The sequence below is a fragment of the Anabrus simplex genome, chromosome 1 (assembly GCF_040414725.1).
Source record: "Anabrus simplex isolate iqAnaSimp1 chromosome 1, ASM4041472v1, whole genome shotgun sequence".
In the NCBI taxonomy this organism is placed as follows: domain Eukaryota; kingdom Metazoa; phylum Arthropoda; class Insecta; order Orthoptera; family Tettigoniidae; genus Anabrus; species Anabrus simplex.
Genome location: NC_090265.1, coordinates 496,821,247 through 496,836,975, shown reverse-complemented (window position 1 = coordinate 496,836,975; position 15,729 = coordinate 496,821,247). Strand labels below are relative to the sequence as shown.

The window sequence follows — 15,729 nt, the reverse complement described above, 5'->3', positions numbered from 1 at the left end:
ACCTTTGTTGTTCATAGTTTTATATAGATCATCTACTGAAAGGTATAAACTAGCAGGGAGGGATTCAGTTAGGTGGAAATATAGTAAGCAGTTTGGCCTGTGCTGACGACCATTAAGGTAGATTCTGCTGAAAGCCTGCAGTGTAATTAATATCTTGGAACTTGAAAATAGATGTAATGAGTATGATATGAAAATTAGCCTTTTGAAGACTAAAGTGAAGTCAATAGATAAAAACTTAACAGAATTGAATGCAAGGTTGGGAATAAAAACTGAAACATGTAGATAATTTTAAGTATCTAGGTTATGTATTTTCCCAGGATGGTAGTATAGTGAAATTGAATCAAGGTGCAGCAAAGCTAATGCAGTGAGTTTGCAATTGCAATCAGCAGTATTCTGTAAGAAGGAAGTCCACTCCTGGACGAAACTTTCTTTACACTGGCCTGTTTTCAGACCGACTTTGCTTTGTGCAAGTGAGAACTGGGTTGACTTAGGTTATGTTACTCACAAATTAGAAGTACTAGACACAAAAGTAGCGAGAATGATCACCCATACAAACAGGTAGGAACAGGAGGGTACTCTGAATAAGGAAATAAAGACCAGGTTAGAAATGAACGCGATTGATGAAGCCGTAAACATAAACTGGTTTTGGTGTTGGGGTTATGTAGGGCGAATGTAGGAGGATAGGTTACCTAAGAGAATAGTGGACTTGGTAAGAGAAGTAGAGGGAGACATAGATGACGATGTTTGGAATGAGTTTTTTAATGATTTAAAATTAAGATGTATAGATCTAAACGAGGCCACAGAACTAGTTATAAATAGAGGATTTTCGATGCATTTAGTAAATTCACGGAGGCTTGCAGACTGAACGCTGAAAGGCATAACAGTCTATATAATGAAGATGTATGTATAGATTTGGTTCACGAGTTGGTTAGTAAGGTCTTATTAACTTTAGATATCTCCTTGGAAGCAATTTATTTTTGTCCATGTACTCGGAGAACCACTCCTCCAACTCCCGCCAAGGTATCCATAGCAAAGAATTAAGTTAAAATTTAGATAGAATAGTCTCCATGTGTCTCATGTCAAAATATAGCTGCAGATAGATGGGGCAGAGAAAACTCTTATGCCGCAACGAGGTCCTATGTGCTCATTAGAGTCTCAATTCCACCTGTCAAAGTAGGCAAGGTGGCGAGAAAATATATATATATATTGACGGTAAGATGGTTGCAGAAGGTACGAACATGACAGACAACTGAGCCATGATAATGATGTTTCCACAATGCCGCACACAAAATGCTGTCAATTTGTGTACACCGATTTATTTACAATTATTTACAAATTAAATGCACATAACCTAAATCACTGCCGTCACAAGCAAAACACTTTACTCCAGGAACATCAACAGAGCTGCCATTTTAACAATTGCCTATCACAGCACGTGGAGGTTGTAACCTAAAAACACAGTTGACTACCGGCCATCTACATTGGCATGTCAGCAACATGTGTTCACCAGTGAAACTCCTACTAAACAATAAGTTGTCTCTACCATCAAGATCGCCTCCTTATATATGTTCAAGGTTATGAATTTCATTATTGGTTCCGTATTGAATTAAGATTACATATAATTTTATAAAGTTTATTCCACCTACTCAATACTGTACAATAATTGCAATGTCTATAAATACATTACAATATGTTATCAAGGGACTAGTTTCGACCCTATGTGGGTCTTTATCAGCCTAAATGAGATGCACTTTTGATTTGCCGATGTCCTAAAACAAAATTACATTGTGGAAATAAATAGCCTAGTTCACTGAGCATTCAACATACCCATGGCCAAGAAAGATCTTTCCATTGAATTGAATACTATTCGCAGTATAGCAAAATTCAACGGCTTCAGTAGCCACTTCATAAATTTTGTCCTAAAACAACACTTAAGAATGAACTACTAATATTTCTTATGTAGGGCAAACCAGAAGAAGTTTTAATATAAGATATTCCAAACACATCAATGCAGTCAAATATAATAAATTTTCGGCTATCGGCCAACATATGGTCGATTACAATCATAAATTCATGAATATTGAACAAGACATGGACATTCTCGAAACAGCTAACAAGAGCCCTCTGCTTAATATAATCTAGAATTTTTATATACATCTGGACCAGTATTTTAATGTTAACTACAGTATAACCTTAACGAAATAACGGAAAAGTCCAATATTTTATTTGATTTATTCATTACCTATTTCAGGAAAAACAATTTAGCGGATCAAAAATCTTTCTTTAAGTTAATTAAAGGTCCTCCGTTGATACAATCACCATCATTCTTCCACCCTTTGGCCCCGCCTTAGGCCACTTCCCAACTCCCCGCCCCTCCCTTCGCACTCCACCCGCTCCACCACGTTGCTCCTCCCTTCACCAGCTGTCTTCCCCTCCTATTCCTTGCCATTCCCATTACTCTAGCTGCACACTATCAGTCAAGTCGTTCACATTGTGTGCAACGTGCGTACTCATTCTTTTTCTTCGTTTTTCACCATTCCTTTCTTTTAAAAATCTCGCGTTAATTCTAAATTTTTTCATTATTAGGTGCTATTGGTTCCAACTTGAATTGGAAATTCTCCTCATATCACAGGAAGAATCCATAATATTAGAAGAAGTCGTATGGTTTTGCCTACATTTAATCTCTGTATCAGAAATATTGGACCTTAAGCAAGACAGACACCCTCTGCGCCAATGTTCAACATTTGATTTTCTACCTGAAGATGCACTTGAAATATAGAACTCAATAGAAGCATCTGGACTTTGTATTCAGACTGGCATCTTATACTTTTAATGTGCAATGTTAGAGTATTCACTAAAAAAAAAGGGGGCAACATTTTAATCGTCATTGTAGAGATACTATTCTTACAGTGCAACATATGTAAACCTGAAATTTTATTTGTCATTGATCAGTACAACATAATTTCATCTATCAACATTTCATCCACTCCACCATTTTATATGTATATTACCACACCACATACACAGTTTACTCTTTTAATTTCCACAATGTAATTTAGTTTTAGGACATCGGCAAATCAAAAGTGTATCTCATTTAGGCTGATGATGACCCACATAGGGTCAAAACTAGTCCCTCGATAATATATTGTAATGTATTTATAGACATTGCAATTATTGTACAGTATTGAGTAGGTGAAATAAACTTTGTAAAATAATATCCTTATATGTGTCCTGGCTAGGCTTCTAGAAAGATACGTTACAAAAAATACCTTCTTTTAAATACTTGAGTGCCTAACAACATAGATACAGTGTACAGAATATTCTCCATCGTTCTCGTCTACCCAGTACCACTCTGGATGTTACAGTGTGTTTCACAATTTTGTAGTGGGTTACAAATCATTAATACAGGTAATAATAAATTATATACAGGTTTCTTACATTAACTAAACTAATATAAATATCTATATACAGTAAATGTTTTATGACATAATGCAATCGTAAACTAATAATGATATTAATACTTGGATGTACATCACAAGTAATAATAATAATAATAATAATAATAATAATAATAATAATAATAATAATAACTCGAGCTCGATACTTGCATTATTCACGCATGGGTGGGAGAATACTGTTTTCAAGTTATATCAGTTTATCACACTTGCGTCAATAGGTCCGCTGAGTCCAGTCGACGGTGTCTTCGTTCCTGGTGATGATGATCCACAGGTCCTCACGTGGCATTCAAAGCTCCGCTGGCTTTCCCCTCGTTCGTACCTTTGTATTCTGTCATGTAGCACCCTTGTTTGTTGGTTGTCGGTTCGGACCCCATTGGTTCTCTGTCTCCTAGAGGGGGTCCCACTGGCTGTGTCAATACCATCACTGCCTCCATCTCCTGGGACATCATCTGAGCCTCCCCATTGTTCTGCTTCACGGTGAACATTCTCCCTGGACAGTTTACGGTGCCGCTGACCTTACTGTGGCTGTCGAGCGCCTCGCTCTTGGTGTTGTACTGGTACTGCCCATTCACCATCGCATCGTCTGGTTGTTCGGTCTCGGCGTCGAATACCTGCGGCGTTCTATCAGTGCGCTGAGTCCTCTCCTGCAGCTGGACTCGGTAGTCAGCTCTTGGTTGGTGGACACTGCCGTGCCTGCTGAAATCTCCCACAACTTCCTCGCAAGTCAAACATGGCTGCGTGCTGCGTCGTACTTCCATCTCCTGCCCACGAAGTCTAGCGGTCGGGTATTTGGATCCCTCTTCTGACATCAATCCGGTCTTGAACTGGGCCCGGTATATTCCCCATTAAGTGATCCCGTCATCCCGTAGAGTTGCCACCTTCACGACGCCGGAGCCACCATCACTGCTTGTAGGCTTAACTCGTGTCTTTACAGCCGTTGTACTTTCACGCAAGGTACTTGCTTCCAGTTTTCCAAAATGAGCCTTGATATTCCCCTTGAGTTTTCCAAACTGGGCCTCTATGTTCCTCTCGAGTTGTTCAAACTGGGCCTCGATGTTCCCCTTGAGTTTTCCAAAATGGGCCTTGATGTCTTTAGACTGGGCCTGAATCAAGGAAATTACCTGTTCACACATCACCACGGTCCTCTCGTCGTTCTTCGTTTTCGAGTCCAGTAGATTTTAAGAGTCCTGTCGCGGTCAACCAATGATGTTACCACAATGACGCACACAAAATGCTGTCAACTTGTGTACACGGATTTATTTACAAATATTTACAAATTAAATGCACATAACCTAAATCACTGCGTCACAAGCAAAACACTTCACTCCGAGAACATTAACAAAGCCACCATTTTAACAATTGCCTATCACAGCACATGGAGGTTGTAACCTAAAAATACAGTTGAAGCAGTTGACTACCGACTGTGTACATCGGCATGTCAGCAGCATATGTTCACCAGTGAAACTGCTACTAAACAATAACTCGTCTCTACCGTCAATTATTTATGTCCTGGCCAGGCTTCTAGAAAGACACATTACAAAAACAAAATACCTTCTTGTACCATTTGCCACCGAGGTAGACACCTCATTTGCAAATAAAGAGATTTTGATTTGATTTTGATTGAAATTCTCGAGTATCTAGTAACGTAGATATAGTAAACAGAATATTCTCCATTTTCATCTACCCAGTACCACTCTGGATGTTACAGTGTGTTTCACTATTTAGGAGTTGATTACAAAGCATTAACACAGGTAATAATAAATTATATACAGTTTCTTACATTAACTAAACTCATATAAATATCTGTATACAGCAAATGTTTCATGACATAACCTCACAAATAATGCGATCGTAAACTAATAATCATGCTAATAAGTGGATGTACATCACAAGTAATAATAATAATAATAATAATAATAATAATAATAATAATAATAATCCTCCTCTGCGAACCATGTGACCTTGCCGCGGTGGGGAGGCTTGCGTGTCCCAATGATGCAGATAGCCGAGCCGCAGGTGCAACCATATCGGATGAGTATCTGTTGAGAGACCAGACTAACGAATGGTTCATCGAAAGGGGGGTAGCAGCCTTTCGGTTGTTGCAAGGGCGGCAGTCTAGATGATTGACTGATACGGCCTTGTAATAATACTCAACATGGCTTAGCTGTGTTGATACTGCTACACGGCTGAAAGCAACGAGAAACTACAGCCGTAACCACCTCCCGAGGTCATGCAGCTCTCTCTGTATGAAAGATGTACTGATGATGGCTTCCTCCCGGGTAAAATATTCCGGAGGTAAACTAGTCCCCCATTCGGATCTCCGGGTGGGGACTACACGAGAGGGGGCGATCATCAGGAAGATGGATACTGACATTCTGCGAGTCGGAGCGTGGAATGTTAGGAGTTTGAATCGTTGTGGTAGGTTAGAGAATCTGAAAAGGGAGATGGATAGGCTAAAGTTAGATGTAGTTGGTATAAGTGAAGTACGTTGGCAGGAAGAACAGGATTTTTGGTCAGACGACTACCGAATTATCAACACGAAATCAAACAGGGGTAATGCAGGAGTTGGTTTAATAATGAATAAGAAAATAGGGCAGCGGATAAGCTACTACGACCAGCATAGTGAAAGAATTATTGTCGCCAAAATAGACACCAAACCAATGCCCACCACAATAGTACAGGTCTATATGCCTACTAGTTCAGCGGATGATGAAGAAATTGAAAGAATATATGAGGAGATAGAAGATTTAATACAATATGTCAAAGGTGACGAGAATCTAATTGTGATGGGAGACTGGAACGCAGTGGTAGGCCAAGGAAGAGAAGGTAGCACAGTAGGAGAATTTGGATTGGGACAAAGGAACGAAAGAGGAAGTCGGCTGGTTGAATTCTGCACTGATCATAATTTAGTCCTCGCCAATACTTGGTTCAAACACCACAAACGACGGCTGTATACGTGGACGAGACCTGGAGACACTGGAAGGTATCAAAGCAGAGATTCAGAAACCAGGTGTTGGATTGCAAAACTTTCCCAGGAGCAGACGTGGTCTCTGACCACAACTTGTTGGTCATGAAATGCCATCTGAAGTTGAAGAAATTGAAGAAAGGAAAGAATGCAAAAAGATGGGATCTAGACAAGTTGAAAGAAAAGAGTGTGATGGATCGTTTCAAGGAACATGTTGCACAAGGACTAAATGAAAAGGCCGAAAGAAACACAGTAGAGGAAGAGTGGAGAGTCATGAAAAATGAAGTCAGTAGGGCTGCTGAAGAAATGTTAGGAAGGAAGAAAAGATCAACTAAGAATCAGTGGATAACTCAGGAGATACTAGACCTGATTGATGAACGACGAAAATACAAGAATGCTAGAAATGAAGAGGGCAGAAAAGAATACAGGCGATTAAAGAATCAAGTGGATAGAAAGTGCAAGGTAGCTAAGGAAGAATGGCTGAAGGAGAAGTGCAAGGATGTCGAAGGCTGTATGGTCCTGGGAAAGGTAGATGCTGCATACAGGAAAATCAAGGAAACCTTTGGAGAAAGGAAATCTAGGTGCATGAATATTAAGAGCTCAGATGGAAAGCCACTTCTAGGGAAAGAAGACAAAGCAGAAAGATGGCAGGAGCATATCCAACAGTTGTATCAAGGTAACGATGTAGATAATTTCGTTCGGGAACATGAAGAGGCTGTTGATGCTGATGAAATGGGAGACCCAATTTTGAGGTCAGAGTTTGACAGAGCTGTGAGTGACCTAAATAGGAACAAGGCACCTGGAATTGATGATATTCCCTCTGAATTACTGACTGCCTTAGGAGAAACCAGCATGGTAAGGTTATTTCATTTAGTGTGTAAGATGTATGAGACAGGAGAAGTCCCATCCGATTTTCAGCAGAATGTTATACCTATTCCCAAGAAAGCCGGTGCTGACAGGTGTGAAAACTACCGCACCATTAGTTTAGTATCTCATGCCTGCAAAATTTTAACACGTATTATTTACAGAAGAATGGAAAAACAAGTTGAAGCTGAGTTGGGAGATGATCAATTTGGCTTCAGAAGAAATGTAGGAACATGTGAAGCAATCCTGACTTTACGTCTGATCTTAGAGGATCGAATCAAGAAGGACAAGCCCACGTACATGGCATTCGTAGATCTAGAAAAGGCATTCGATAATGTTGATTGGAACAAGCTATTTATGATTCTGAAGATGATAGGGATCAGACACCGAGAACGAAGAATTATCTACAACCTGTATAAAAATCAGTCTGCAGTGATAAGAATCGAGGGCTTTGAAAAAGAAGCAGCAATCCAGAAAGGAGTGAGGCAAGGCTGCAGTTTGTCCCCTCTCCTTTTCAATGTTTACATAGAACAGGCAGTAAAGGAAATCAAAGAGAAATTTGGAAAGGGAATCACAGTCCAAGGAGAGGAAATCAAAACCTTGAGATTTGCCGATGATATTGTTATTTTATCTGAGACTGCAGAAGATCTCGAGAAGTTGCTGAATGGTATGGATGAAGTCTTAGGTAAGGAGTACAAGATGAAAATAAATAAGTCCAAAACAAAAGTAATGGAGTGCAGTCGAACGAAGGCAGGTGATACAGGAAATATTAGATTAGGAAACGAAGTCTTAAAGGAAGTAGATGAATATTGTTACTTGGGTAGTAAAATAACCAACGATGGCAGAAGTAAGGAGGACATAAAATGCAGACTAGCACAAGCAAGGAAGAGCTTTCTTAAGAAAAGAAATTTGCTCACTTCAAACATTGATATCGGAATTAGAAAGATGTTTTTGAAGACTTTTGTGTGGAGCGTGGCATTGTATGGAAGTGAAACATGGACGATAACTAGCTCAGAAAGAAAGAGAATAGAAGCTTTTGAAATGTGGTGTTATAGAAGATTGCTGAAGGTGAGATGGATAGATCGAATCACGAATGAAGAGATACTGAATCGAATTGGTGAGAGGAGATCGATTTGGCTAAATGTGACGAGAAGAAGAGATAGAATGATAGGACACATCTTAAGACACCCAGGACTAGTTCAGTTGGTTTTTGAAGGAAGTGTAGGTGGCAAGAACGGTAGGGGTAGACCAAGGTATGAATATGACAAACAGATTAGAGCAGATGTAGGATGCAATAGTTACGTAGAAATGAAAAGGTTAGCACAGGATAGGGTGGCATGGAGAGCTGCATCAAACCAGTCTATGGACTGATGACTCAAACAACAACAACAACAACATAATAATAATAATAATTCAAGCTTGATACTTACATTATTTACCCATGGATGAGAGAATATTGTTTTCAAGTTATATCAGTTTATCACACTTGCATCACAATTAAGTTAAAATTTAGATAGAATAGTCTCCATGTCTCTCAATTCAAAATACAGCCGCAAATAGATAGGGCGGAGAAAACTCTCATGCCGCAACGAGGTCCTATGTGCTCATTAGAGTCTCGATTCCACCTGTCAAAATAGGCAAGGTGGCGAGAATATATATTGGCAGTAAGATGGTTCCAGAAGGTATGAGCATGACAAACATCTGAGCCGTGATGTATTACAAAAATGACGGAAACAGATGAACATCTAATATGGCGACCAGTCAAATTTCAGTGGGAGTGAGTGGAGAAATAAACGTCGAAACATATGCAGTGTAGACATAAAGAGGTAAGTTCAGAAAAAGTTAAAGTCTATGTATAGAACACATGAAGTAGGATGACACGCCCAAGGTTCGTGGTGCCAAGTGCTGTTTTCGCAGCAGCAGTGGTGACTGAGTCATGGAGAACTACCCACTCCTTGTCTACCAAATTTGAAGTCATCACAGGGAAGCTGATGTTGATAATGCCCCCTCTATGCTCTCATAGTTTCTACCACATGATTGTATTGTGGCTTGCTGAGCTGCAGTTTCTGCAAACGGTGATTTTCATATCAACGACAAGCATCTTATGTTGAAGGGCCAAGCTGTAATCGTACAGAATTCCAACCCCACGTAAGGTCAATTTTTGTTTTTACGGCAATGTTTATGACAGGTTATAGATTATGTATTTGTTTATATATTGTCCACATCATTTATTTCATTGTAAAGAATACTGTAGATATTTATTTATGTACCGCAAGATACTATGTTAAATTGGTAGCATTCTGTGGCAAAAGTCCGAAAAACAAATATGGCTAACAAAAGTTATCATACAAGACCAGGACAGGATCTAGAATACATATTCGTGAATGAGAACTTAGCAAGATAAAGGGGTTGAAAACATAATTTATTTCATTAAAAGCATAAAGTTCAAATTCAGAAGGAACTATACCTCAATGAAATCTCCAAATTATATGTTACAAAGAAATTTGCAATATAAAATTCGACACTAAAGGTCGTTCAAAGCATGCAGGTCAAGAACCCGGGCATATAAAGTTCAGTAACTTGCTAATCATGAAATCTACCTATTTGTAAAGGAGATTGAGATAAGTCGACTGTGATTAGCCCACAGGCTGCGATTAAAAATCGTCTCTTACATGAACATACAGTGATCGATTCAATGTTGGCGTAAGTACACTAGTTCTGATATTGTAGTATATAAACATATAATAAAGAACACCATGTTTGAGACTTGCCCTAAATTTATTCCTCCAAAAGGCACTGATTCTAATACACGATATCCGGATCGTGGACATAAGACAGAGGTTTGGAAACCTCACAATCCAACTGCAGCCAACGGGCTGCAAAATACTAATCAACACAAATAATCAAGAACAATATCACACACAAAGGACACACAAACAATCAACACAAATAAACCACATCTGAAAGAGAAAGACGTAAATGTTACCCTTGCTGCGTTTGAGTGAGGAGGAATCACTCTTAAGATCTGCAATGTTCTCGTAACAGGCTGTGTCACAATACCCCGGGCTGCTCTTGGCTACTTGTTTCCAAAGCAGGTGATCAGCTGGCTGACAATAGAAAAATAACAATCTTCGTCTGCATGACTCAAGCAACCATCTCTGTACTACTACCCTCTTAAGTAATGGGACTATGTGTAAACATTCACTCAAGGCCTTCAGCGAGACACACAAATTCCTTGCTCTATACCTGGCAAGCAAACTTGCCGAGCGGAAAGAAATCTCGGCTTATAGGCCATCGAATATATCGTTCATTATAACGTCTGGTCTGGGGTACACACATTCACAAACCAGGTGCAGCTCATTAAGTAAGCCACAACACTATCTCCAATTCTAGGCCTTAACACAATAATCATGGCTCATCACGGCCTCGTATTCAGTAGTCCCCGGTTCAATTTTGGAGCACAGTTAGGGTTTGCCTGCCACTTTCTGTACATGACCCTCACTAAATTCAGTGATGGGGATAGCCCTCTACACAAGTCATCAACTGAAAAACATGCAATAATACTACTTCATGCATACTCTGCCTATACTGTAGATTAGTTCTACTCACTTCTAAGTTAGGCATAGAATCTCTCCCGTTCAATCCTCATAAGGTTCAGTGTCCTTCAATTTTCATAGATGAATTTGACATCGCTTATACCTTAGTGTCTGCATGACACGAGTGAAAATGTCCTAACACACAGAGAAAAAAAAAATCACTGCACTACACTCTGGCTTAACCCTTGTATCCCAGCCCTAAATAACACTGAAATAAATAATAGCATGCGTCCAGTCTCAAACATTATTAACAAAGTAAATGAAAACAAACAAGCCACTCTGGCTTACAGTTACTATTTACATTTAACGAAAGGCCCTAATATGAATCTGATCACTACATTACATGCTTATAAACAGTTCAACTTATCTTTATCTCGAAGTCTGTCATCAGCGGTGCCATCGGAACTGCTCCATGGGTATAATTTAGCTCATGACAGCCTTACTGTGGATGAATCTAGAAGTCTGCTGGATCAGTTCTCCTGTGTCCATGGTTTGCTGCCTTCGGTCCTGTACTACAGATGTTTCCCTATAACCTGGCAATGGTTGTCAGTCCCGATTCTCTTCACCACTTCGTTTGTGCACGGATACACTCTCGCAACCCTGGTAAGGATACAATTGACAGTATCCCCTATCAAGACATTAGTCCGGTCAAATGATACTTGCCAAATTAACGGATATTTTCCCGGTTCTGATCTAGTCTTTCACAGCAGTTAGCTGTCATTAGCCGCACTTGAAATTATTATACAGCGCGAACTCGTATTAAAATATTCATTAACTGAGCAAATGTTGCTTGGGCAAGCTTAAAGAAATAGTTAGTAAGTCTTATCTATCACTGATACAATAGACTTTGTTGATCATGTCATCACGGAAAGTACACACTCCTCGAATGTCACTTAGCTATTGAGGGTGTTACATTGATGCTTTCTTCTTTTATAGTCTGAGGGTAGTGACGCGCCCGATAGTACATCCCTGGGCTATACCACGCTTCCGTTTGTAGTTCACAACGGATATTTAAAATGAGTTGGTAATAAACAAAACAGGCACAGTTACACAAAAATATCGGCAGAACTTGTCATGAATTTATAATCTCAGGAAATGACCCCACAGCAATAAAGATCATATGCAGGTGATTCCAGTCCTGGACTGACGTCATATGGTAGTTCCCCACTTTCAAATCCCTCGCTCTCTTTGGTAGGCACCTGTGTACCCATGCCGATCACGGGGTTTTCACAAGTGAAATTACAGTATCCTGCCTTGGTTCATCTGAGGGGAAATGCCGCACCCTGCTTGCTGTGGGTTCAACGCATTTATGATCATGGTCACCCAGCATTCCTTAGCGCTAAATTCAAAATAGAGCACAGTGTTAAATCAATTCAATTGGACCATGATATGATATGGTACAATATAAAGAAAGTTGTGTAAGAAGTTGGTTTGTCCAACATGACGAATGTCTCCCAACAGCTTTCAAGGCATCAGTATACCAGTGTTGAGCATCAAAATTTTTAAAACGGCGTGCCACATGCAACAGGAATTGAAGATGGTGATTATCTCAGACAGAGAAAATCGTGCAACTTGAAGAGTTCATTTTATAGCTGGTTTGCCAGAAGTGTTGTCTTATTGGTCTTGACTATTTGAAATGTTGTGATCGGCTTGTCCCATTTGAAGTTTGGAATGTTTTGTCATATTGAATGCTACTCATGTCTGTGTCTTAGAGAATTGTGTCCCATCGCTGGACGTCCGGTTGGGATATCTGACTGGCTTAGTTGTCATTATACTTAATGAATATACTGTGAGTATGTTTTACTGTGGAAACTGACCATGAACTTGTCAGCAAAGTTATCGGAGATTTTGGCGAGGTGTGTTTGCATTTAACCTCAACTTCGAGATGGTGTAGCAGGTTATGCGGTTGAGGTTTGTGATCCTGCATTTTTTGACTAATCAGATTACGTGTATAAATTCAAGCTAGAAGAAGATATTGTGTAAATATATACAGTGAAATTTAGTGTGTGTCAAGGGACAGAGAAAGTCCTAATGTAATAAAATTTCATAACAAGGTCGTCATACCAGCTATTTTAATTCAGTAATTATGTCATGCAAATTCAGTGCTGATTGTGGAAAATAAGAGAAACTGTGTTTTTTTTTTTAATGTTGCAATTTGTGTTGCTGTGTGTTCTGGAGGAGGATGGTATTGGTATGCTACAGGTATATCGATGTGGTTAATTTGAGTGTATATTTCTTACGCTGTCATTTATGTTGTGTGTTACGAAGGTGGATGGTATTTGTATTCTACTGGAATATCGAGGTGGTTAATTTTGAAAGTATATTTTAATTTGATGTGTATCATTTGAGAAAAGTATAACCTAGCCAGTATATCCTCATACCTTTGCAGTTCAACAGGTCGTCAGGTTAGGTTAGCAAATCAGGATATCGTCAGCCTATGATCCCACCCTGGGAGATATATTAGTCTCATGATAAGTTCATATCGTATATCATCTAGTTTGTAACCTATGCCGGTCACACAACACATGTTAAAGAAGAATAATAATAATGAACTTTAAGAATTAGTGAATATTAAACACCTTCAAGGAAAATAAAACATACACAAGGCTCACAGACAAGAAACTGAGTTTGTCTGTAAGCCACTTGTTGTGAAGCATGACCTCTTCTTCCATTGCTCACAATGCAAATTGTAGCCTCCATTCCCTGTCTCTATGTGTAAGTTTATATTTTTCTGTCATTTTATAGAAGAGCAAGTGAAGAACTGGATGTGTATTTCTCTACTGTGACTGACAAGAGATTCTCAACATGGCAGAGGTCCTCCTCATTGATTTAAGGGATTTCCAGTCAGTGTCACTCGAACCACTTGAGTGTTTTCGGGTGTACATACACTAGCAGGTCACAAGACATTTTTCTCGTACACAAAACTGTTAGTTTCAAGCTGCTGAGACATTCTATAAATTATCTGCTTGCTAGCAGCACATCTTGTATCAAACTGAACATGAAACATCTCTGGTAGATTTCCATTAAGTTAGGTTGTGTATATTTTGGGGGGAGTGCAAATCAGGGACTTAGGAAGTGCAAAATCAGGGACTTAAAAACAATATTTTCCCTAAAACTCACCCAAGGACAGGTGGATTCTAAATATGAAGTTTGGTGGAAATATATCCAGTAGTTTCCAAGTTGTAGACAAACAGACAGACAAAAAATAGACAAACAAACAGGCACCAAAGCTAAAACATATGCAGATGGTCATTATTACACCTGAAACGGTAACTGTATGGAAATTTAGCCAAAACAGTCAATGTACAGACACACGGTCATTACGATTTTATTGATATAGATAAGCATGGGCACTCCAGAAGTACACAACTTTATTTCGAGAGTTACTGCTTTGAAACTGTACGACATATCTACAAACAGACTTCGCCATCAGACGCCTCTTTACAACACACAATGTTCTGGTGAAAAGCAGTACAGATTTCACCTTATATTGAACAGTATACAGTACTGCCCATGGTCCACTATTTCATAAACTCATAGGTATGATTATATCCAAATTGTGATGCTATCTGTTGGATTTGCTGTGAACTTCAGCACCCAATAGCACAGTTAGAAAGATTGAAACTACTGTATTACTCTTTTAGTGAGGTAATTAAATTGAATTACATTTTGTGCACCTCACAGTTGAAATTCAGTACGCCTATCTGTATACACTGTATATGGATCTACCTATCTTGGATGTGTATTTGTATACTTTTTCATACCTTCTAAAATCATCTGTCTTCAATGATCTGCATTTAGGAGTGTTGCCCAACTTTCACATTCCCTATCAGTTGTTTACCTAGCCTTTTCTAAAAAATTTTCAAAGAACTTGGAAATTTATTGAACATTCCCCGTAATAAATTATTCCAATCTCTTACTCCTCATCTTATAAATGAATTACACAAACATTGTTGCAGAGTCATAAATAAAGTAGACTTGGCTTTCTGCTGATATTTAGTGTAGCTTCAAGGTTAACAACTGGCTTGTTACAGCAAATGCAGTACACAGAAGTGAGTGTGGCTCACAGTGGTAAGAGATCCAGCACATTGCTACGGAGTGCCCAAGAAGAAGATTTGAAGGAACTATTCAAGATGTACACAGTGCCACCGATGAAGTTGTGAACCAGTTGAATACAATGGACATTACATTTTAATCTACCTGACCTGTAAACCATACCATCAGCAGCCCTTTAAGTTGGTTTTCTATTTTTACATGTGGTAAATGTTATACATACTTTGGTAGTCCTAGCCATTTCTTATTCAAGCGACATCAAAAACATATCTGTGCTAATGTAATGTTAAAGAGAAGATTGTGTTGAACTTGGAAATAATTTTATGGAGATATTAATCTTGTTTTGTGAAACAAACAAAGAGGATGCTGTACAGTACAATATAACAATACATGGAAGTGATCCAGATGACTGTGTTTCCATAGGAGACACTCCTCATCATGGAAGATCTACATCAATCCAAGATGATGAAGAATTGCCAGAGTTGCTGCTGCAGAAATACAGTGAGGCCATAGTCAGTTGTTGGATGTACTAGCAGACTCGTTAAGCATCACTTGTAGTTCTTTGTATGCCCTACATAATGAATCAAGCGTTGTGTGTGCTGTTATGATAATACTCTAGCACTGTGGTCTTGGTGACCTTCACCAAGTTTGTCCTTCCACAGTCACTGGCTTAACTAAGTAACATGTTCACAGGATACACTTTTGCCTTGAAAGAATGGAAAAATTGCTCTTCGGAGGTTATCAAAGGCAGCCTTTCAGGCTATTGAGTTATATGGACACCGACAGAAGTGTG

At 39.1% G+C, this 15,729-nt stretch overlaps 1 protein-coding gene across 1 annotated transcript in view; it reads left to right on the top strand.

The window, feature by feature from the left end:
- The window catches only part of Nf1 (neurofibromin 1), a 666,749-nt gene that overhangs the window by 502,149 nt on the left and 148,871 nt on the right, over positions 1-15,729 (top strand). The window lies entirely within an intron of this gene.